At 37.2% G+C, this 25662-nt stretch overlaps 2 long non-coding RNA genes across 4 annotated transcripts in view; both read right to left on the bottom strand.

The window, feature by feature from the left end:
- The window catches only part of LOC147583228 (uncharacterized), a 264338-nt gene that overhangs the window by 149697 nt on the left and 88979 nt on the right, over positions 1 to 25662 (bottom strand). The window contains exons 1-3 of one of the 3 annotated variants that reach the window (XR_015246514.1): positions 22538 to 22624; positions 6014 to 6103; positions 5313 to 5432 (exon numbers count right to left, since the gene is read on the bottom strand). This is a non-coding gene — a long non-coding RNA (uncharacterized LOC147583228). Of the gene's footprint in view, positions 1 to 5312; positions 5433 to 6013; positions 6104 to 22537; positions 22625 to 25662 lie in introns of those variants that run through there. The other 2 variants (XR_015246516.1, XR_015246510.1) reach the window with 2 other exon arrangements.
- LOC147583229 (uncharacterized) overlaps positions 22834 to 25662 on the bottom strand; it is a 76904-nt gene continuing 74075 nt past the window's right edge. Inside the window, exon 3 of the long non-coding RNA XR_015246517.1 lies at positions 22834 to 22967. This is a non-coding gene — a long non-coding RNA (uncharacterized LOC147583229). The remainder of the gene's footprint in view (positions 22968 to 25662) is intronic.

The following is a 25662-nucleotide window of genomic DNA, read 5'->3' as shown; positions in this document are numbered from 1 at the left end:
CAGGACATAATTTCAAACTTGTGCCTCAGCCACATCTTTAAGAAGTCAAGATACTGTGTTCTGAGGCTAGTGACTGGAAAAGAACCGTGGGATCTCTTGGTCATTTTTCCACTGCCACATTTCCTTTGATATACTTACCAATATTAGTTTTATTTGTGAATAAAAACACTCTTCAAGCCCTCAGATAGTGGGTCTAGAGAAAGCTCTGTTGGCATGTAAGTCAATCCCATAGCAAGAATAAGTGTCAATTACAGAGAATATGAATTGCGATTCTTTCAGAGTGAAAGGGTCCAATGTAGTCCACCAAAAAGCTGACTGTTCTCTTCAAGAAACAGCCATGTACTAGGGTCCAGGATTGATTTCTTTGCTGACAATTTGCATATTCAACAGGGAAAGTCACTAGATTAGCACTGGTAAGTCAGTGCCCATGCAGAGCCCCCATGACTACATTCTTCATTGTCCATAGTGCCAGCACTAGGGTGGATTATCATGGAGGTTGGATGATGTCTACTGGCCAAGTCACTGTATCAATTTGGTTGCTCCCTTCTGTGGACAATGTGTGTTTTCTCTCAGAGATATTGACATACCAATCAAAGATCTTCACATTTTGTGTTTGTTTCATAGGTCCAAATACAGGTCACTTCTCCAGACCTCTTGGTCCCCAATTTTACATTCTTCCTTTTCTATGTCCCTGACTAACCAGCTATTGCCACTATTGATGAGTTCATGTGACCATGAGGTATTTCTCTTTCCACACAAAGTGAATGCCAAATACAATACTTCCAGCTTTACTTATTGAAGAGTTTTCCTACACCACTGCCTTCCAGGGAAACCTCTGCTTGGAGTTGTGATTCATCCATGTTTTCACCTAACATCATGATAACATACCAACCCTTTAGTGAACTCATGACTGAGGGGCATTCTCTTCCATCACCTGTTTATAAGCGAACTTCAACACTGCAGTAGGTGTGACTTGGGGGAGATGTGCTGCTACAGGAGTGGTAGATAACATGGTGTGGTGGAAGGGATTGTCTGGGCTACTATCTTATGCAATTTATTATCTCTGCTTACTCCTGACCCTGGATGTATCATTTCCATCTTACAACTGTTGGGTTCCATCTGACCGTATTACTTAAATAATCTTAGAGGACTCAGTACATGGTGGCCATCTCTGGCTATTTAATCACTGAATGTCACCAGGTCAGAAGCTCAATTCCTGCCAGGACCCAGCTGCATACCAGGAGCTGGCTTTCAGTAGGTATGCAGTTCATTACAATAAATAATGCGGCCTTGTTCCAGAAACCTGGGGGTCTATGTTTTAATATTTCCACCAGTGATGCCTCTGGTCTCATATTACCACAGGGGCTATGTTTTCATTCTCCCAATGCACATAATCCTGGTATCACAGTAGAATATGGCTCAAGAGACACTGTGATTACACTATATTATTCCCTTTCCTGCTTTGAGCCCCTCTAAAAATCACGATAGCCTTCCATGTCACCTAGAAGATGTATTAGAACATCAGTCTTAAGTGCTGAAGATGCTAGCTAGAGAATTCAGAGTTTTGTTACAGAATAGCGAGCTTTGTGCTTCTTTCTAGAAAACCTATTTAAATCTCCACAATCACCAAATTTTTCTTTGGACTGGTAGTATATGAACTTGGATAGGAACATTTTTACCTCTCTATTTACCATTTCCATCAATTATGTTCCACAGTTGTATTAGGCAATACCTATTACTGTGTCATGAATAGAAATCATAGATATTTTCATATTATGTTATAGTTATTATATATATCTTGAACTAGTATTTTTATACATGATTTTAATATTTTGAGGTATTAGACCTGCCTCTATCTCTTAATATTTAATAATTTAATTAATGTATATATTACATTAAAAATGCATGTTCAACATATTTGACATAATATTTCAATATAATAGATTTAACTTACAATTCTATAAATTTTTTCATTTATTTACAAATATTTTTACTCTGTAAACTTCTACAGAATGCCACAGAAGTCCAGTTTATAACATAAAAACATCTAGAACCCCTACCTAGAACAAGCCTCTCTCTCTGGTGAGTACGCCTCTATGACATTCAGGTCATCCACCCTAAAGCAGCCTCCGGGGTGCTTTTTACAACATCCTGTTTTTTAGATTTCTTTTCATCACCATGTTTATAAATGCCTATATTTCCTCGTTCATATGGCTGGCTGTTGTTGGCTCACACTTGATCTGGTTGACATTTCCTTCTTAAAATGTCCCACTTTAACATGTCAGGCTTATCCCTCTAGACTTTCTTCAATGGATAAACTTCCTTTGAAAGATAATTTTCCTTAGTTTTTGTCCACTAACACTTCTTTATTCTCTAATTCATTTTCCTATGTGGATAACTTCATCCATTGACACTAGTCCAAACATCATTAAAATGTATTATTCCCAAGGGGATATACAAGTCCATAATCCCTTATGTGTCATCCTGAAATCCCTAAACCTCCTTTTTCTCTACAAAAGTCACTGGTAGCAAAACATTACCTGAAATTACAAAATAGCCTATACTTACCTCATGTCGTATGAATATTCATACATTTCACCAATAGAATTTGTACTATGGTTTATTACATGGTGCAGCCAGGATCCTGCTAAGAATACTACCTTTCAAAGGATGGGAGTAAACGATGACCTTTTTTCATTTAAATTATAGTTAGTTGGGGTGCTTGGGTGTCTCGTCATTTAAACATCCAACTCTTGGTTTCTGATCAGATCGTGATCTCACAGTCCCTGAGATCAAGCCTTGAATGGGTTCTGTGCTAACAGCATGGAGCCTGCTTGAGATTCTCTCTCTCTCTTTCTCTGCCCTTCCCCCACTCATTCACACACATACTCTCTCTCTCTCTCTCAAAAAGAAATAAACTTTAAAAAATTGAAAAAAAAAATTGAGTTAACATACAGGGCAATTTTGGTTTTAAGAGTAAAATTCAGTGATTCATCACTCACATACAACACCCAGTGCTCAACCACAAGTGCCCTCCTTAGGACCCATCGTTCACCTAGTCCATCTCTCACCTACCTCCCTATGTCAAATCAGAGTTTGTTCTCTATCATTAAGAGTCTCTCGGGGCACCTGGGTGCCTCAGTCGGTTGAGCGTCTGACTTTGGCTCAGGTCATGATCTCCCTGTCCGTGAGTTTGGGCCCCACGTAGGGCTCTGTGCTGACAGCTCAGAGTCTGGAGTCTGCTTCGGATTCTGTGTCTCCCCCTCTCTCTGTCCCTTTCCCACTCACGCTCTGTCTCTCTCAAAAATAAATAAACATTACAAAAATTAAAAAAAAAATAAGGGTCTCTGGTGGTATGTTTCCTTTTTTCTCTTCCCCCCACCCAACTTTCCATATATTCATCTGTTTTGTTTCTTAAATTCCACAAATGAGTGAGATCACATGCTATTTGTCTTTCTCTGATTGACTTATTTTGCTTAGCATAACACATTCTAACTGTATCCATGTCATTGCAAACAGCAAGATTTCATTCTTTTGGATGGCTGAGTAATAGTCATTGTTTGTATGCATGTATGTATGTGTGTGTGTATATATATGTGTGCATGTGTGTGTGTGTGTGTGTGTGTGTGTGTGTGTGTATACACCAAACTTTATTTATCCATTTATCAGTTGATGGACAATTTGGGCTCTCCCCACAGTTTGGCTATTGTTGATAATGCTTCTATAAACACTGGGGTGCATGTACCCCTTCAAATCTGTATTTTTGTAATCTTTGGGTAAATATCTAATAATGCAATTGCTGTAAGGTAGGGCAGTTCTATTTTTAGTTTTTGAGGAACTTCCATACTGTTCTCCAGAGGGGCTACACTAGTTTACATTCTCACCAATAGTACAAGAGGATTCGCCTTTCTCCACATCCTTGCTAATACCTGTTGTTTCCTGAGTTGTTAATTTTAGCCATTCTGACAGGTGTATCTCACTGTGGTTTTGATTTGTATTTCCCTGATGATAACTGAAGTTGAGCATCTTTTCATGCGTCTGTTAGCCATCTGGATATCTTCTTTGTAAAAGTGTCTATTCATGTCTTTTGCCCATTTCTTCACTGGGTTATTTGTTTTTTGGGTGTTGCATTTAATAAGTTCTTAAGAGATTTTGGATACCAACCCTTTATCAAATATGTTGTTATAAATATCTTCTCCCATTCTGTAACCTTTTACTTTTAAAGTCTGAAAAACTGTGAAACTGAAAAGAGACCAAGAGATGATATTCATATTGCTAGCCCATATTTAGAGAAGGATTCAACTGTCTTCTGAACATCCCCCAAACTCAACACAATTTCCTTCCTCTCCTATATGCCAGTCACATTGCCACTCATCTCCCTAAGGACATCCAGTGTTTGACCATGTCTGACCAGGTTCCTGCATGCACCTTACTGTTCCACACCTCTGGCCCTGGACAGTAACAAAGCAGGATTCATAAATACCATCTGGGACACTTATGGCTGAACAATTATTGCTGAAATCCTAACCATATTAAATTACAGAAATGTACCTTCTAGTGTTTCTCTCACTACTAGATGAGGAGCTCCATAAGTGAGGGAGGCATGTCATTTTCCCATAACCCAACACAGTGCCTGGCTTTGTGTTGTCTATTGTGTCTGTCAGTTAAGCTGAGTTCCTTTATTCTCCCTCTCATCTTTCTCTTTAACCTCTGTACCTATCAATCATGCCTTTTGAATCCATCTTCTCACCTCTATCCTTCATGCCACTACTATGTGCCCTCATGAAGCCACCCAATGTCCTGAGATACCGTCCACTGTTTCTCTGTCAAGTCACTTTCTATATAGTCCATTATCAATCTAAATGAATGCTTTAATTGTTAAATGCTAATATTAATTTTTTTTTTTATTTTTTATAACATTTATTATTGAGAGACAGAGAAACACAGAGAGTGAGCAGGGGAGGGGTAGAGAGAGGGGAAGACACAGAACCTGAAGTAGGCTCCAGGCTCTGAGCTGTTAGCACAGAGCCCGACGTGGGGCTTGAACTCACAAACTGCAAGATCATGACCTAAGCTGAATTTGGTCGCTCAATCAACTGAGCCACCCAGGCACCCTGCTAATGTTAAAACTTTTAAATGACTCTACGCTATTTGTAAGATGTTCAAAACTATTAGTGTGGCATAAATTTCCATAATTTGCTCTCCATCTGCTATTCAAGCAATACTGTGTATAATCCAACATCATTTTCTTTCTTTCTTTCTTTCTTTCTTTCTTTCTTTCTTTCTTTCTTTCTTTCACTTCTCAGTAATACCTCTTTGAGTTGAATCTTCTTGCTCTTGATCCCATGTCAAGAATTATTTCACAAGGAGGCCAGGTACTATATCATTGGTAAATTTGTAGAAATTCTCAGGAAAAACAATAAAACAAAATACTTTGCCAAGAAAACATATCAAAACACAAAATAAGTATATATTGTCATTTTAAAAAATAGCATAAAAAAAGAAAATTTCATTCTAATCTAACTTAGGCTATTCAAGCTAACAGTGTATGACAAAAATATCACATTCCAATCTAATTTGCAATATGAGGACAATAAAGTAATGCATATAAAAATCCAACAACTTAAAACTTTTAATTTATACTTACTTTTCTTTAATGAAAAACAATTATATTTAGTATTAGGAAATCTAATCTGAACAATTATATTTAGTATTAGGAAATTAAACTCACCAATTAATAGATTAAATGATGAAAATGGCACATCTATCTCAATATAAATGGGTAATCACCTAATAAAATTCAATATTCACGAATATGTCAGGAATATATGGATAGTTCTGTAATAATATTAAATTTTTTTCTATGATAAACCGATAAGAAGAATATACTTTAGAAAAAAACATTATTTAATTTGTATTAAAATTAGTGTTTTCATAGGGTTCTCTAGATAAACAGAACCAATAGAATATATATAGGTATATAAGAGAAGATTTATTATAAGAATTAACTCACGAGGTTATGGAGGTCAAGTCTCACAATCTGCTGTCTGCAAACTGGAGAACCAGGAAAGCCAAAGATATAATTCAGGCCAAGGCTGAAGGCCTGAAAGTCGGGTATAAACAAACAGTGTAAGTCCCAGAGTCCAAAAGCCTAAGAACCAGGAACAAAAATGCCCAACAGCACAAGAAGATGAACATCCCAGGTCAATAAGAGAAAGAGAATTCACCTTTCCTCTGACTTTTTGTTCTATTCAAGCCTTCAATGCATTGGATGCTGCTGCCTATATTGTTGAGGGCAGATCTTCTTTACTAAGTCAACAATTCAAATGCTACTTTTTTTCCAGAAATACCGTCAGAGACCCTCCAAGAAATAATGTTTTGCCAGCTATCTGGGTATCCATTATCATAGTTACGCTGACACACAAAAGTAAACATCATAGTTAGAATTAAGATAAGGGTATCAGTTATCACCACTATTATTTAATTATTCCATAAGTAGTCAACACATTAGTAAATATATATATATATATATATATATATATACACACACACACACACACACATATACGTATATAAGAAACAAAATTTTAATTTTTTGTAGATTATATGACATTTCTTCAGAAAAGCAAAATAACTACTGCATAAATTATTAGAAATTTTAACATATTTATTTGCAAATAAATTATTTTTCTTTACCAAAAGTATCACATATAAAATGTATATCCCATTTACAAATCAATAGGAACATAACATGTCTGTAAGAAAACTTTAAAAGTAATGGTTAATATCAAGATGAATATGATTATAAAACTTACTAAGGGGCATTAGGGTGCCTAAGTGGCTCAGTCGGTTAAGCCTCTAACTCTTGATTTCAGCTCACGTCCTGATCTTGGGGCTTATGGGATCAAGCCCGGCATGGAGCTCTGTGCTGACAGCTCAGAGCCTCCTTGGGATTCTCTCTGTCTCTGTCCCTTCATTACTCACACTTTTGCTCTCTCTAAACTTAAAAGAAAAAAAAACTTAAAAAAAAATTAATGGAGTATATATCATATTACTGGATAGTAATTTTCAAACTATTTTAAAATAGTAACACTTCCTAAATTAATGTGAAAACTCAGCACATTACCAATGAAAGCAACATTTCTTTTTCTTTGGTCTCAAATCAAACATGAATAAAGCTAAGAAAATTCTTTGAAATACAAATAATGCGAGTGACCTAGTCCTACACAGCATTAAATTTTATTACAAAGTTAAAGTGATTAGAAACATTTGATATTGATGTGGAAACAAACATATCAATGGCACAAAAGAGAGAATCTAAAAATAGATGCGAATGTGCATGGGAAAATAATATATGTAAAAGTTGGCATATCTACATAGTCTAGATCATTCATCAAGTAGTATTGGGCCAAATAGCTTATAATTTGGAAAAAAAAAAAAAACACGTGGAAAATAAACCTGGACAGCTACTTTACTTGCACTAAAATAAATTCCAAATGGACTTCAAAGTGTTATGCATGTAAAAAACAACCAACATATTGTAAGAAATCATTTATAAATATCTTTCATTTTGAGGTAGGGAAGCTTTTCTAAGTATGTTGCAAAATTCAAAAGTCACAAAAGGAAAAATTTAGTAAGTTTTAAAACATAAAATCAAAAACTGTAAGGAAAAAAAGAAAAACCCTTAACAGAACAGAAAGACAAAAATATGAAAGTCAAATGAGTGATAATTCCAATATATAAAATAAAGTCCTATGAATCATAAAGTAAGCAAAGATCAACACAAAAGAAAATTTAGCAAATTTCCCCAACTGACATTTTAGAGTCAAAGGTATCCAATGCCCTAAAAACATACAATCAGTTTCTTCACCTCAATAATACAAGAAAATTATGACTAGAAACAGTGAAATATTATTACCATATGGCTGACAAGTATTTTTAAATGATGAATAAGGCAATTGGCAGTATTTATCAAAATTTTAGTTTTGCCTATTTTTGATTCCATAATTCCAATTCTACATATCAATTCTTCACAAATACACAAGTGGCAAAGATTTCTGTGTGAGGTTGATATGAGTAGTTTTTGTAGTAGGGAAAACCTGAAAACAGCATAGATATTTTCAAAAGGGGAAGAATAAATTAGCATACAAACTACATAATATGAAGTCATTAAAAAAAATAGACATGCATGATATATTTTCAGGTGCAGAAAAGGGTATTGTAGAGTCAAATATAAAGTAAGATCCTACTTGTGACCAACAAGTAGTATTTATGTTAAGAACACATGCCCACACTGAGATTTTTTAGAAATACGGAGAGACTATAGCAATAGATAGGGGAGGGAGATTGGTGTGTGACCAGGAGGAGAGAGGACGTAAAGACCAGTGGAGAAGACAGTAAAAATTGCTTTTTAATATTTTATATAGTCCCGTATGGCTAAGAGATTTGTACATTAGCACATACTATTTGTATTATTTTTTTTAAGGAAAAGAAAGAAGAAAGAAATCGTGCTAATATTCATGTTCGTATAGAAGGGTTAAAACGTGCATCCTCTGGACAATTTTTTGGCAATGTAAATTATGAGAATTTTTTGGAACCATCATAAGTTTAATTACATACATACAATCTCTTTCTGTATGTGTGTGTGTGTGTATACATATACATGCACACAGTATTATATTATATATAAGCCCAATTACGCTTAACTGTTTATGAGGGGATGCCTATTGAAGAACTGTCCCTAACAGTTAAAATCTAAAAACAATCTAATTATTTTATCAATAATGAATTAGTTAAATGAATTATGATTTATTATTTAAGAGAGTACAGTACAATATTAAAAATATTGGTGCATATCTCTGTGTACTGGCAGAGAAAGTGATCCATGAATTATTAAGCAAAACGAAGAGGTTGTAGGACAGGACCTAAAATTCCATCAGTTTTTGTAAATTAATAATACCATTTACATAACAATAATATGAACTATTAGTGTATAGCCTATCGGTGTACACATGTAAAAAATCAGAAATAACATGAATCCGTTAACACATATATGCTGCATATAAAAATATTGATATAAACTTGGATATATTTTAAGGGTAAGATTAAGGAAGTTCTCTAAATTTCTGCTCTCCTATTGATAAATCCTTTCAAACGATCACTTAGTACTCTTAAAATTATAAAATAAGAATATATTATTGATAATTCAAAACTACCTAAGTTTTTAGATGTCTACACGAATTGTTAATATGAAGCATGTCTTGGTGAAATTAAATATACTGTCTTCTTCGCAAAAAGGCAAATGAAACTTAATCTATATGTAAATATATTAATTCAATGTCATTCTTGTAAAAATATAAATACCCAAGAGTTCAAATATTGCCTTTTTGCACAAATGACACCACTCATACAGGTGATATTTTTTTTTTTTATATATGAAATTTATTGTCAAATTGGTTTCCATACAACACCCAGTGCTCATCCCAAAAGGTGCCCTCCTCAGTACCCATCACCCACCCTCTCCTCCCTCCCACCCCCCATCAACCCTTAGTTTGTTCTCAGTTCTCAACAGTCTCTTATGCTTTGGCTCTCTCCCACTCTAACCGCTTTTTTTTTTTTTTCCTTCCCCTCCCCCATGGGTTTCTCTTAAGTTTCTCAGGATCCACATAAGAGTGAAACCATATGGTATCTGTCTTTCTCTGTATGGCTTATTTCACTTAGCATCACACTCTCCAGTTCCATCCACGTTGCTACAAAAGGCCATATTTCATTTTTTCTCATTGCCACGTAGTACTCCATTGTGTATATAAACCACAATTTCTTTATCCATTCATCAGTTGATGGACATTGAGGCTCTTTCCATAATTTGGCTATTGTTGAGAGTGCTGCTATGAACATTGGGGTACAAGTGCCCCTATGCATCAGTGCTCCTGTGTCCCTTGGATAAATTCCTAGCAGTGCTATTGCTGGGTCATAGGGTAGGTCTATTTTTAATTTTCTGAGGAACCTCCACACTGCTTTCCAGAGCGGCTGCACCAATTTGCATTCCCACCAACAGTGCAAGAGGGTTCCCGTTTCTCCACATCCTCTCCAGCATCTATAGTCTCCTGATTTGTTCATTTTGGCCACTCTGACTGGCGTGAGGTGATACCTGAGTGTGGTTTTGATTTGTATTTCCCTGATAAGGAGTGACGCTGAACATCTTTTCATGTGCCTGTTGGCCATCCGGATGTCTTCTTTAGAGAAGTGTCTATTCATGTTTTCTGCCCATTTCTTCACTGGGTTATTTGCTTTTCGGGTGTGGAGTTTGGTGAGCTCTTTATAGATTTTGGATACTAGCCCTTTGTCCGATATGTCATTTGCAAATATCTTTTCCCATTCCGTTGGTTGCCTTTTAGTTTTGTTGGTTGTTTCCTTTGCTGTGCAGAAGCTTTTTATCTTCATAAGGTCCCAGCAATTCACTTTTGCTTTTAATTCCCTTGCCTTTGGGGATGTGTCGAGTAAGAGATTGCTACGGCTGAGGTCAGAGAGGTCTTTTCCTGCTTTCTCCTCTAAGGTTTTGATGGTTTCCTGTCTCACATTCAGGTCCTTTATCCATTTGGAGTTTATTTTTGTGAATGGTGTGAGAAAGTGGTCTAGTTTCAACCTTCTGCATGTTGCTGTCCAGTTCTCCCAGCACCATTTGTTAAAGAGACAGTCTTTTTTCCATTGGATGTTCTTTCCTGCTTTGTCAAAGATGAGTTGGCCATACGTTTGTGGGTCTAGTTCTGGGGTTTCTATTCTATTCCATTGGTCTATGTGTCTGTTTTTGTGCCAATACCATGCTGTCTTGATGATGACAGCTTTGTAGTAGAGGCTAAAGTCTGGGATTGTGATGCCTCCTGCTTTGGTCTTCTTCTTCAAAATTACTTTGGCTATTCGGGGCCTTTTGTGGTTCCATATGAATTTTAGGATTGCTTGTTCTAGTTTCGAGAAGAATGCTGGTGCAATTTTGATTGGGATTGCATTGAATGTGTAGATAGCTTTGGGTAGTATTGACATTTTGATAATATTTATTCTTCCAATCCATGAGCAGGGAATGTCTTTCCATTTCTTTAAATCTTCTTCAATTACCTTCATAAGCTTTCTATAGTTTTCAGCATACAGATCCTTTACATCTTTGGTTAGATTTATTCCTAGGTATTTTATGCTTCTTGGTGCAATTGTGAATGGGATCAGTTTCTTTATTTGTCTTTCTGTTGGTTCATTGTTAGTGTATAAGAATGCAACTGATTTCTGTACATTGATTTTGTATCCTGCAACTTTGCTGAATTCATGTATCAGTTCTAGCAGACTTTTGGTGGAGTCTATCGGATTTTCCATGTATAATATCATGTCATCTGCAAAGAGCGAAAGCTTGACTTCATCTTTGCCAATTTTGACGCCTTTGATTTCCTTTTGTTGTCTGATTGCTGTTGCTAGAACTTCCAGCACTATGTTAAATAACAGCGGTGAGAGTGGGCATCCCTGTCGTGTTCCTGATCTCAGGGAAAAAGCTCTCAGTTTTTCCCCGTTGAGGATGATGTTAGCTGTGGGCTTTTCATAAATGGCTTTTATGATCTTTAAGTATGTTCCTTCTATCCCGACTTTCTCAAGAGTTTTTATTAAGAAAGGGTGCTGGATTTTGTCGAAGGCCTTTTCTGCATCGATTGACAGGATCATATGGTTTTTCTCCTTTTTTTTGTTAATGTGATGTATCACGTTGATTGATTTGCGAATGTTGAACCAGCCCTGCATCCCAGGAATGAATCCCACTTGATCATGGTGAATAATTCTTTTTATATGCCGTTGAATTCGATTTGCTAGTATCTTATTGAGAATTTTTGCATCCATATTCATCAGGGATATTGGCCTGTAGTTCTCTTTTTTTTACTGGGTCTCTGTCTGGTTTAGGAATCAAAGTAATACTGGCTTCATAGAATGAGTCTGGAAGTTTTCCTTCCCTTTCTATTTCTTGGAATAGCTTGAGAAGGATAGGTATTATCTCTGCTTTAAACGTCTGGTAGAACTCCCCTGGGAAGCCATCTGGTCCTGGACTCTTATTTGTTGGGAGATTTTTGATAACCGATTCAATTTCTTCGCTGGTGATGGGTCTGTTCAAGCTTTCTATTTCCTCCTGATTGAGTTTTGGAAGAGTGTGGGTGTTCAGGAATTTGTCCATTTCTTCCAGGTTGTCCAATTTGTTGGCATATAATTTTTCATAGTATTCCCTGATAATTGTTTGTATCTCTGAGGGATTGGTTGTAATAATTCCATTTTCATTCATGATTTTATCTATTTGGGTCATCTCCCTTTTCTTTTTGAGAAGCCTGGCTAGAGGTTTGTCAATTTTGTTTATTTTTTCAAAAAACCAACTCTTGGTTTCGTTGATCTGCTCTACAGTTTTTTTAGATTCTATATTGTTTATTTCTGCTCTGATCTTTATTATTTCTCTTCTTCTGCTGGGTTTAGGCTGCCTTTGCTGTTCTGCTTCTATTTCCTTTAGGTGTGCTGTTAGATTTTGTATTTGGGATTTTTCTTGTTTCTTGAGATAGGCCTGGATTGCAATGTATTTTCCTCTCAGGACTGCCTTCGCTGCATCCCAAAGCGTTTGGATTGTTGTATTTTCATTTTCGTTTGTTTCCATATATTTTTTAATTTCTTCTCTAATTGCCTGGTTGACCCACTCATTCGTTAGTAGGGTGTTCTTTAACCTCCATGCTTTTGGAGGTTTTCCAGACTTTTTTCTGTGGTTGATTTCAAGCTTCATAGCATTGTGGTCTGAAAGTATGCATGGAATGATTTCAATTCTTGTAAACTTATGAAGGGCTGTTTTGTGACCCAGTATATGATCTATCTTGGAGAATGTTCCATGTGCACTCGAGAAGAAAGTATATTCTCTTGCTTTGGGATGCAGAGTTCTAAATATATCTGTCAAGTCCATCTGATCCAATGTCTCATTCAGGGCCCTTGTTTCTTTATTGACCGTGTGTCTAGTTGATCTATCCATTTCTGTAAGTGGGGTGTTAAAGTCCCCTGCAATTACCACATTCTTATCAATAAGGTTGCTTATGTTTATGAGTAATTGTTTTATATATTTGGGTGCTCCGGTATTCGGTGCATAGACATTTATAATTGTTAGCTCTTCCTGATGGATAGACCCTGTCACTATTATATAATGTCCTTCTTCATCTCTTGTTACAGCCTTTAATTTAAAGTCTAGTTTGTCTGATATAAGGATGGCTACTCCAGCTTTCTTTTGGCTTCCAGTAGCATGATAAATAGATCTCCATCCCCTCACTCTCAATCTAAAGGTGTCCTCAGGTCTAAAATGAGTCTCTTGTAGATAGCAAATAGATGGGTCTTGTTTTTTTATCCATTCTGATACCCTAAGTCTTTTGGTTGGCGCATTTAATCCATTTACATTCAGTGTTATTATAGAAAGGTATGGGTTTAGAGTCATTGTGATGTCTGTATGTTTTATGCTTGTAGTGATGTCTCTGGTACTTTGTCTCACAGGGTCCCCCTTAGGATCTCTTGTAGGGCTGGTTTAGTGGTGACAAATTCCTTCAGTTTTTGTTTGTTTGGGAAGACCTTTATCTCTCCTTCGATTCTAAATGACAGACTTGCTGGATAAAGGATTCTCGGCTGCATATTTTTTCTGTCTAGCACACTGAAAATCTCGTGCCAATTCTTTCTGGCCTGCCAAGTTTCAAAAGAGAGATCAGTCACGAGTCTTATAGGTCTCCCTTTATATGTGAGGGCACGTTTACCCCTTGCTGCTTTCAGAATTTTCTCTTTATCCTTGTATTTTGCCAGTTTCACTATGATATGTCGTGCAGAAGATCGATTCAAGTTACGTCTGAAGGGAGTTCTCTGTGCCTCTTGGATTTCAATGCCTTTTTCCTTCCCCAGTTCAGGGAAGTTCTCAGCTATTATTTCTTCAAGTACCCCTTCAGCACCTTTTCCTCTCTCTTCCTCCTCTGGGATACCAATAATGCGTATATTATTTCTTTTTAGTGTATCACTTAGTTCTCTAATTTTCCCCTCGTACTCCTGGATTTTTTTATCTCTCTTTTTCTCAGCTTCCTCTTTTTCCATAACTTTATCTTCTAGTTCACCTATTCTCTCCTCTGCCTCTTCAATCCGAGCTGTGGTGATTTCCATTTTGTTATGCATTTCGTTTAAAGCGTTTTTCAGCTCCTCGTGACTGTTCCTTAGGCCCTTGATCTCTGTAGCAAGAGATTCTCTGCTGTCAGCTATACTGTTTTCAAGCCCAGCGATTAATTTTATGACTATTATTCTAAATTCACTTTCTGTTATATTATTTAAATCCTTTTTGATCAGCTCATTAGCTGTTGTTATTTCCTGGAGATTCTTCTGAGGGGAATTCTTCCGCTTGGTCATTTTGGATAGTCCCTGGCGTGATGAGGACCTGCAGGGCACTTCCCCTGTGCTGTGGTGTATAACTGGAGTTCGTGGGCGGAGCCGCAGTCAGACCTGATGTCTGCCCCCAGCCCACCGCTGTGTCCACAGTCAGACTGGTGCGTGCCTTCTCTTCCCCTCTCCTATGGGCGGGATTCACTGTGGGGTGGGGTGGCCTGTCTGGGCTACTTGCAGACTGCCAGGCTTGTGATGCTGGGGATCTGGCGTCTTAGCTGGGGTGGGTAGGCAAGGTGCACAGGGGCAGGAGGGGCAGGCTTAGCTTGCTTCTCCTTAGGTGATCCTCTTCAGGAGGGGCCCTGTGGCAGCAGGAGGGAGTCAGATCCGCTGCCGGAGGTTTGGCTCTGCAGAAGCGCAGAGTTGGGTGTTTGTGCGCGGAGCGAGCAAGTTCCCTGGCAGGAACTGGTGCTCTTTGGGATTTTGGCTGGGGGATGGGTGGGGGAGATGGCGCTGGCGAGCGCCTTTGTTCCCCACCAAACTGAGCTCTGTCGTCCGGGGGCTCAGCAGCTCTCCTTCCCTTTGTCCTCCAGCCTTCCCGCTTTCTGAGCAGAGCTGTTAACTTATGACCTCCCAGACGCTAAGTCGCGCTTGCTGTTGGAACACAGTCCGTCAGGCCCCTCCGCTTTTTGCAAGCCAGACTCGGGGGCTCTGCTTGGCCGGCGAGCCACCCCTCCGCCCCGGCTCCCTCCCGCCAGTCCGTGGAGCGCGCACCGCCTCGCCGCCCTTCCTACCCTCTTCCGTGGGCCTCTCGTCTGCGCTTGGCTCCGGCGACTCCGTTCTGCTAATCCTCTGGTGGTTTTCTGGGTTATTTAGGCAGGTGTAGGTGGAATCTAAGTGATCAGCAGGAAGCGCGGTGAGCCCAGCGTCCTCCTACGCCGCCATCTTCCCTCTCCCATACAGGTGATATTAAAGGGTAGGAACACTCCACATGATTTTTACAGAAATTAGCTTATCTCTCTGTAGGCCTAAGAAATACAAACACTTTCATCAGTGCCCATATCCTGTAAGTGGCGGTTTTCCCTCATTCAATAACCTAAAAATAGTTCTTAAGGACAAGATTTTTCATCCTCATCTCTGTGGTTACAGTTGAGAATTTTTTTCTTTTGCAGAACTATAGAAATAGATGAGCCACATCATCACTAAGCAACCCACTTCCACCTTATGCATTATTTGTGCACTCTTAAACACTGAGAGCTTGTATTGTCTTATGAAAAACTTATTCCCATATGATATTATGACATTGAAGCTGAAATTCACAGAGATAATATTAAAAGAGTTAATTACGTTTTCAGAAGATTTTATCTTCTTTCAGACTTTGGTCATAATTAAAACCTTTAATCACTTTTACTTTGTGAGTTGAAGAAAAAATTAAGTATAAAATTTGGTATGGTATAGGAACTCAAAGTAACTTATGAACTGAATCAAATATATACAAGTAAGGAAGTCTATGTTAAATATCTCATTTAGATTGGATTGAAAGAGGCAATAAAAGCATGAGTAACATGATTTTCTTAAACATATATTGACCAAAAGACTATTTTAATAATAATAATTCCTTACCATTCAATTTGGAGTTAAGTATGTAGATTTTAGTTTCCTACACATATAGTATTTATGCATCTTAGAAACTCTAAATAATTTTCATTTTACGTAAAGTCACAGGAGGGCAAAACTCAAAAAAATAAAAAACCTCTAAAATTCAAGCTGATAATGGAAATAACACCAGGAAATAAACAAATAGATGGAAAGATAGGTAGACAGATAGATAAACACATACATATAGATATCTGTTGTAGGCTCTAAGTTATAAAGTCAGAGATTGCAGGGTGAGATAAACAGATACCCTTCCTTCTGCACATATCTTATGTACACACATTTACTGAACTACACATACGTATGCAGACACACACATACGTATATAATACATATACACAACACACACACCTAATACTGCATCTCCTGGACTCTAGAAGCAGAATGCCACCTCTCAACCACACCCATGCTCACTGAGCAGTTTAAAGGCATGGCTACTCTATACTTTAGGGCTGTTTTTTAATTTTGAATCATTTCCTCTAGCTTTCCATGGTAAAGTATATTTTTTAATATTTCATATAAAAAATACTGAATAGCCTTATTAGCTGCAAGCTATAAATGCCACAAAACAGATTTGGAAATTGGAACACACCCAACATAAATGGTTACCAACAGTGAATGGGAAGGCATACGAAACAGGGCAGTAAAGCCACCACACAATATGAGGAAAATCATTAAACGATCTGGAAAAGCATCAAGATGGCTGGCCTCTTTGTAGTTCCAGCACAAAGACTGAGACTTATTTCTAAATATTTTCCCTGGTGGGGAATAACAGCTTGAAAATAATCCCAGATGTATTCATTTGTGTAACCATTTGCTTCTTGTAGCATATAGGCATGGAAAAATTATTGAAGGCTTCAATTCTGGACTTGTATTTTTTAAATGTCAGGCTTTTGAAAAATAGCACCATTTTTCTTTAAAACCATTCATTTACCTGGAATGTTGGCCAGCAGGCCTATAATATGGACTTGGTTTTGTTAAGATTGAAAAAATGCCCAATGGCAAAAGAGGAATGGGCAATTCCAGTGGATATAACTAAATATGAACCCAAATTCAAATGAGCAAATGTCCAAGCAGAGTAAAAAACAATGTTTTTATGTTTCTAAGCTGGCCAAGGATTTCTAGATCCTGTTAAACATAAATTTAGAGAAAGAACTCAATCTAGAAGGTTTCCTTTAAAAATACTGGAAGCAGAGCCTGTGCAATAAAGTGTAAGCAAGTTCATTTTTTACTCAGGCATTTTTTTCTTTTGAAAGTCTCTCAGTTTGAATTTATTCTAGACATTGAGACAAGAGGCCCAAAAGCTAAATGTCATTTTTAACAATCAATTTTAAAACACAGATAGAGGAAATTCACAGTTCTTTTTCAATTGTCGGTCAATTAATTTAAACTCAACTTTTCAAAGTTCTAAAAATATATATTATTTTAAAATTTAAAGAAATACACATATTCTAAATGTAGAGTACTTAACTGTCTGCAGCAGAGTACTTAATACAGAGCATTAATACTCTGTTAAGTATTAATTCTGCTTTTTACATCTGAATATACATTACTTTTTTTTAAATAGAGTCTGTGGTAAGTGTGGTATATGTGCATGTCTATGTGAGTATGTGTAGAGAGAAAAAGACAGTGAGATTATAATCAGTGTCTTTTTCTTCTACTTGATCATATTTTGTTTTAAAAGTCAATGGGGAATATCTAACTTTTTTTGGTAGGCATTCTAGTGTTAAAGTAAATGTTGGATAAGATTGTTATTGTTAATAACCGGGTTGCTGTTTAGAATGTGAAGAGGTGTGTTTGAATCCATCATCCATTTTTCAAATATTTAATGAGCTCCTATATTATGCCAGCCACATTGTGGCAACCAAGATTTCAACAGTGGCAATGAAATTTCAGTAAAACCTTCCTCTAGAATGCTTCTTACGAAAACTTAGAAGCACATTCCTGATCATCTAAGGAAAACAATTTGAGATTAGAAAAAAGTAGGAGACTATTTTTTTTTTATTCACAGAACTCTGTTTTATGGAGAGTGCCCCAATCTGATGATTTATGTAAATGATTTATCATCTATGCATGTGTAACTGATATCCACCAACTTAGAAGGGATGCCTTTGACGCCAGTCATCTGCTGCTTGGAGGCACACTATGAGCGACATGACAATGAGACCAGAAGGAACGGATTGGATTAATTTCAAGTGAAAATAAGGAACTCAATCTAAACTATGTAAAACTCACCTCACTCTGATTTATTGCTTTTTCAGACCATTGAAGCTACAAATAAAATTTATGAGGGAAGAACAATAAATTAGGATTGGATAAAGGCACAATTTTAGGCCTCAAGTTGCTTGTACAGTTAGATTTTAGCACATAAAATTGGGAGCATAATACTAACAAGTTAATAAAATCAGCCAAGTGCTGACATGTAAAAACAATTTTTTTTAACAATTGGTTGGTCCAATCAGTTAGCCTTGTTGACAACTTGAAATTTTGAAAACCTACGTTACTTATATTCGATGAACATTAAAAATGTAGAAAAGTTCATGGATGTATGCAACAGAAGTTCATTGGTCTTGGAATACATTTGGGGGGTGGGGAACTTGCCTTTAAAGTTAAAACTATAAAATTACCACATAATAAAAGGTTGTGCTTTGAACACTAATTGCCCATTTACTTATTTTTTTAAATCTCTTTTCCTATAATTATGGTGTGATGTATAAACTTTCTTTGGTTTTACTGAGGTGTGTTTTATATATTTTCAGTTCTACGGCTCTTTTCCATTTATTCTTAATTTTAATTTTACTAATATGCATTAGTATCAATCAGGCATCACGTCTACAAAGATTCCTACAGCGTTTTAATTGAGAGTAAATTGCCTTCAATAAATGGGGCCTCCTACTGGCCTAAAAAACTGGCCCACCCTAGTGGCTGGGCACAAATGCTCATTTGAAGAGTTAAACCGAGGCACGATAGCCCACTTTGTCAGCTGCCTAGAGGGACGTTGTCAAGTCTGGGACCCTGCTGCTTTATTCCTATAACTGTGTTTTAGAAACACCTCACAAGTGGAATTGTGGTTGCCTCATCCAGAAAATGTGGAAAGGATTAATGTGGCATGTAAAACAAATCACTCCTGAGCTCAGCTGAGAAAGTGGGTATTAAAAGCACTCCAGTCAAAAGAGCTTTAGTGAGAGGGTCACGGTGATATACAGTCAGCATATGTTGGGCTGGTAATGCTGCAGGGTGTTTGGAAATGGTAATGGTCCATGGGTGTAAAGTCTTTCAAGACCTCTTAAAGACACATGTGTTTCTTGAGCGTGTTCTCCAAACAAGGACCTGTTATGGGTTAGATTCACTGAAGCTTTTAAACTTTATTGATTGGTTTGTGGGATTCCAGGTTCACTCACTGCTTAAAAAAATCTGTTGATAAACACAGGCAAGAATCCCACTTTAATCTTAACCTTATGAATCAATAAACAATGTGGGATGTTGCCTCCTCATCGATTATGGTACGCACTGTTTATTTTTATCATGGAAGTGCTTGCTAGTTTTCAGAGTTAATGGGCAATATATCTATGTTGTTCTTCTAAATCCAGGTGCTTTGTAGATTTATTTTGAGGGGAAAGAAAAGGGAGACACCTGAAGATTTCTTGCTATTTGAAATATGAACCATAGCCTTAATAAAAACTTGTGGGTTTCAAGTTGAGAGAGAACAAATAAACCTGCTAAGTGTAATTTCATAAACTGAGACAATTTTCCTTGGTATTTCCAATTTAGGAAGGAATTCATTAAGATTTAACATTATAATGCAAATACATAACTGTAGCCACAGTTGAATGCACTCTTAGGGAAATAAACTGTACTAGTTTTCTATATGTGAGTAAACTGTTTCTGACTATTCTCGGTTTGGTTTATATTTTGCACTTTTTAAATGGGATTCTTATACTTTTTTTTTCCCTGGAAGGTTATACCTCATCAATTTATTCTTTTTTTTTAAGTAAACTACACCAAAGGATCATGCAAAATCTTTGAAAAGATGAAAGCACAGGCAAAGCTTGCAATAAATAAGGGCTGATGCATTTAAGCAGTTGTCAGCACATGTTCTCAAAACAAGCATGTGTTTTTAGATTAGACCTGGTAAAACATCAAGACAGGTTAGCAGGAAGTACTAGTTAACTAACCTAAAAATCTCTTCAGTAAAACTAAACAAATAAAAATATTATGTGAGGCTGGAAAAAGTCATGGTGCTCTTGGATTTGGGTTCAGTGCTCCTGAGTTTGACCCCAACTTACAACCATGACTGCAAATATTTTTTCACCAACTTCAAGCATGACATTATTTGTTACCTTTACTTTACTGCAGGCCTGGTAAAAGTCAAGATCAATAATTTCGCAGGAACATTTCCACTCTACACTGAAAATACAGCCAACTTGAAGGACACAGCAGATATAAAATTTCTTGCCATCTCTGTAAAACTCATAAAGCATCACCACCACCTTGTGTTTTAATTGAACTTCCCGTCTTAGGCCCATTCATATCATTGCTATCTAACTCACACATTCAGTCAGGAGGAAGGTCTCAAATAGGAGTACATAGTCATTGCATGGCCTATGAAGAAGTTAGGTACAGAAACAAGATAAAAATGTTGCAATATAATATCAAGATGGTAAGGGCAAATGAAGCTGTGGATATCATATCGTTGTATTTTACTACAATATCATGGCTATGGCTATTTAACATTCAAAGAAGCAACTAATGTTGCTGCCTTCCATGTGCTTGATTGTGGCTAAAAGAAACACATAACTTTCTATACAAAATGCTTGGAGGATTATGAGTCACTTCCATGCACTGACTGCTTGCATTGACTTTCGAGCTTCAGTTGCATATATTCTATGTGAAAAATTTTCAGAATCCTCAAGTAAGCATGAATCTGCAGTCGTATCTTCCCAATTTACTTATAATTACTGTTCCCGGGGCTTCCGCGGCAATAAGGTATTTCTGCATTGTATATAAATGGACGCAACTTTTATGTTTTCTACTAGAAAACACCAGTCACAAATAGAAAACAATTGAAAACTTCCTATTCTAGATTTAAATTTTTTCAAATGATTTTTCCGAATAAGTTAAACACCCAGAAAGTCAAAGTGCAATGCCTGTCTGTTCCATATTACTGAAAAAAATAATTTCTTTTCATGTCAGAATGATGACAGGAAATGCATGATCTTGACGACAGTCTTTCTTTTGTTGTCAGGTGTGTTCGAGTCTGTGTGTGACATTTTAGCATCTTTAAACTGAAAATTATTCTGGGCCTGAATGAGAGATTCTGCGACGCCTAACCAGTCCTCAGTTGGGAAATCACTGACCACTTGTCCCGTGTGCTCAGTGGTCCTGACTTTGAATGCTTCCCCAAACACACTAATTGGAGACCTGGACTATTTTGAGTCTTGCAGGTTTCCATGTCCCCCAGACACACTGCACATGAGGGCAGACTAACCCTCACCAAGATGGGCGGCACACCTGTACAACAGATGACCAATTTGAAATGTGCAAAGAAAAACCTCCACAAAATAATACGATGTTTCCTTCACGTGGTGTACATACAATTCAGACAGCTAAGGGGCTAAAGCATGCCATTTAGCTGTAAGTTTTCATTGCTAAAGACATTTTATAGGGCTTAAATTTTATATAGTCCAGTATCAAGTAGTACTCCTAATTGCATGACTTCAAAGTAGACATGTGAGCCCTACTTTCATATTATTTTAGTGGCAAGCAGTCATTGCCCTTCCAATTGTTCCTATGAGGTCCTATATTAACGTCATTATTGGAGATTTTATTTAACTTCAATTTTAGTGAAAACTATGCCTCCTTCTTTGAATGGGAGTTTGAACACTGAGATTAAATTGATAGAGAAAATCAAGTCTGAATCAGTTTACAGCCCAGAGGTACATTGTGAATCCCATAAAGCATTGTTGCAGGAACCTGGTTAGTGTTCTGTACACCTGCTTAATGTTTTTTTCATCATCACAAATGTCAAAGTGCTTGGTAAGTCACTGGGGTTTGAATGACAGCCATGCACTAAGCAAGCGGTTATGTTTTTTCACTACCAAATTGGACCATAAATGATGAAAAAGAGGTCAAAAAGGAAGTATGGAACCATACAAATTTGAAAGGGGAAACTGCTAATAGCCATAAACCCGGTGCAATCAAAGGCTTGGCAAGTCATTGCAAATTACCTGCTCTGTGAATTACTGATCGCACTGCATTATGATATAGAACTTTCTAACTCCTTTCATCTGTAGTAACAGGCTTTCTAATAGCTCACAGATCAAAAGCAAAACACTGCCAGTGGAATTTTGATACAAATACACCAAGGTTGTACAAGTATAATGCATATGAATAAAACGTTAATATGCATCCAATATTGCATCTAGTCCATTATTTAATATAGTATATGCATTTTACAAACCAAACCCACTAATATCATACTTACAGAAAGAGATGACTGGTAAGATATGCTTAATTTAAAAGGAAGATTAAATCTTGCATGATACTTTCAGCAGGGATTAATATAGGTTGGTATGCTTTTTTTTTTCTATTTTTAATTTTTTTTTATTTATATATGAAATTTATTGTCAAATTGGTTTCCATACAACACCCAGTGCTCATCCCAAAAGGTGCCCTCCTCAATACCCATCACCCACCCTCTCCTCCCTCCCACCCCCCATCAACCCTTAGTTTGTTCTCAGTTCTCAACAGTCTCTTATGCTTTGGCTCTCTCCCACTCTATAGGTTGGTATGCTTTAAGCAAGATCTTGGCAATCTTTCAGATGCAAGAGGTCAAGTTCCTAAATCCTTTTCTTCTAGATCAAGACTCAGGCATGTGGAAGTCCCTCCAAATATTACACCGCCAAATATTGTTCCTATTAGGGAAAATATCTGTATCAATAAGTTTCTTTCAAAAAGATATGTAATGCCCAGGAAGGGTGAAGTCTCCTGGTCACTTTAATCAGACTTTCCGCTTGCCTCCTTGCAGGAGATAGTATGTACCAAATAAATGGACTGTTTAATTCTAGGTAAATAGCCTGGGGGTGGAGGAACTTTGGATGATGAGACATTTTATAATACAGATTTGGCTGAAGTATTGCCAAGCTAGATTTTGCAATGATGCAAAAATACCTCTGGTGCCTGGGTGGGTAAAGGGATAGAGGCAGACAAGGTTGACAGTTGGAAGAGAGAGATAGTTGCAAAAAACTTGGATCCTTTATATTTGATAATGGCCGATATGCTTGAAATTGAAAATCATTTCAACTGTGTGTGCTAGATGAGGGTTCTTACATAAACCACTGTGATTCTTTTTAAGAAGAGTTTAGTTTGCTTTTGTAACAATTAACCATCAATTAGTGTTACTTCCTCTCATGTTGAAAATAGAGATAAGAGAGATACCATGCCTATCTTTATGGGAAATGGAAATATATAGAGACATTCACATGAATAAAGAAAGTACAGATTATAACATTCTTTATATTCTATATAACATTCTTTATATTCTATAAAGAATATAAGCATAAGCCTGAGAGGGCTTTTGAATAAGACTGCTATTTGAGGTAGAATGATCAGGAAAGACTCTCTGATGAAGTAATCTAAAAGTTGGGATATGATAATATGAAAAAGCTAGGCTAGTGAAGAATTGGCTAGATGGACAAGATACGACACATGGAAAGAGAAACAAGCATAAAGACCCAAAGTATGTGAAGGGCCAAAAGTGTTGATAAAGAGCAAGAAACACAATGTGGCTGAACCATAGTAAGCAGGGAAGAAAACAGAAAATGACGAGATCAGATAATGTAAGGCTGTGAGTCAGAGTAAGAAGCAACACATTAGAACTGGCTATTCTGGGGAGAACACCGGATCTGTGAGAAAGAACTGAATCAAGAAGACCAACTAGGTCAGCACAGAGTTGCCCAAGTGAAGGATGATAGTGGTTCAGGTTAGAATGGTGGCAGTGGAAGTGAACAGAAATGAAAGAAACATGACTCATACCCATCAAGTCCCCAGAGAAATCCTGAAAGGCTCTCAGCCTTCCAGTGCATGTGATATAGCAGCCGAACCTTCTGGTTCCAGTGTTTCAATGAACGACTCTCTACCCTCAATCAGAAATTTTGGTTCTCCCCCTAACATTTCCTTGGTGGGAAAAGTACATAAATTGGTGAAGTATTGTGTGTGTGTGTGTGTGTGTGTGTTTCTACCTGTTTAATGAGCAAACTACAGAACTCAGTGACACATACAAATCACTTCTGCAATGTCTGTTTTAAAAGTGGTTTCAAATCTCTGTGGCATGAGGTAGGGTTATATACCCATTGGTCAATAAATTGCAGCTGATTAAATCTGAGTCACTGAGGTGAAGTTCTTATTTTTGTGGGGGAGGTAGGAAGAATGGGAAGTTGGCTGGTTATTAGAGAAATGGGTGTGAGATTGGGGAGGGGTTTAGAAAAAAATGACTCCGTTCTCTTCTACACATTTTTGTGTATTATTTTTAAAAATAGCATGCATCAATGGCTATTTTGCATAAATGAAAAAAGCTTATTTAAAAAAAATTTTTAACGTTTATTTATTTTTGGAGAGAAACAAACAAAGAGTGAGCAAGGGTGGTAGGGCAGAGAGAGAGAGGGAGACACAGAATCCGAAACAGGCTAACAGCACAGAGCCCAATTCGGGGCTCAAACTCACAAACTGTGAGATCATGACCTGAGCTGAAGTCAGTCGCTTAACCGACTGAGCCACCCAGACACCTTGAAAAAACTTTATTTTAAAATTAGTTTAAAACTTTTTTTTACATTTATTTATTTTTGAGAGACAGAGTGAGACAGAGTTCAAGGGGAGGAGGGGCAGAGAGAGAAGGAGACAAAGAATCTGAAGCAGACACCAGGCTCTAAGCAAGCATTCAACACAGAGCCCAATGTGGGGCTCGATCCCATGAACCATGAGATCCTGACCTGAGCCGAAGTCGGACACTTAACTGACAAAGCCACCCAGGCGCCCCTTAGTTTAAAACGTTTGGAAACAGTGTCTGGAGCCTTTCTGCAATCAGTATCAGATCAAAGACGGAAGGTATGAGCAAGGAAAAGAGCAGACCAAAAAGATCAGAGGCTGTTTAAGGGACTATCTGTAACAGAAATTCAAAAGTCTGCTCTCCTAGTCAAGCCCAGGGCCAGGGTCATGAGAGGAGCAGTTGGTAGATACTACTAGATAGTCATGCCTGTATTTCATTTATAATTGCTGGTGATATATAATTGTTTTGTGAACCACATATAGTTTACCATAGGGTACAGATCAGTGTTTATGAACTCTTGTGTGTTTTATAACCAGACTTAATTCATTAGTATAAGCAACAATGGTCCATAAGTTATCAATAGCTGATACCACTAAAAGGAAGACCAATAATCAGTATGTCTTGCAGCGGGGATTCCTCAGTCCTTTCTTGGCATACAGAAAAAAAGGATGATATTTGTATAGTTCACTTGAGGAAACTAGAAGGGATTTAAGAGTGTCTATAAATATCTTTTTGGAGATGAAAAAAAGCATTACATTTTCTTGACATTAAATAATTACAAAGAC

Source organism: Puma concolor, chromosome A2 (genome assembly GCF_028749965.1).
Source record: "Puma concolor isolate L17-30 chromosome A2, mPumCon1.1.hap2, whole genome shotgun sequence".
Classification (NCBI taxonomy): Eukaryota; Metazoa; Chordata; class Mammalia; order Carnivora; family Felidae; genus Puma; species Puma concolor.
This window is presented reverse-complemented; position numbering and strand designations above follow the sequence as displayed.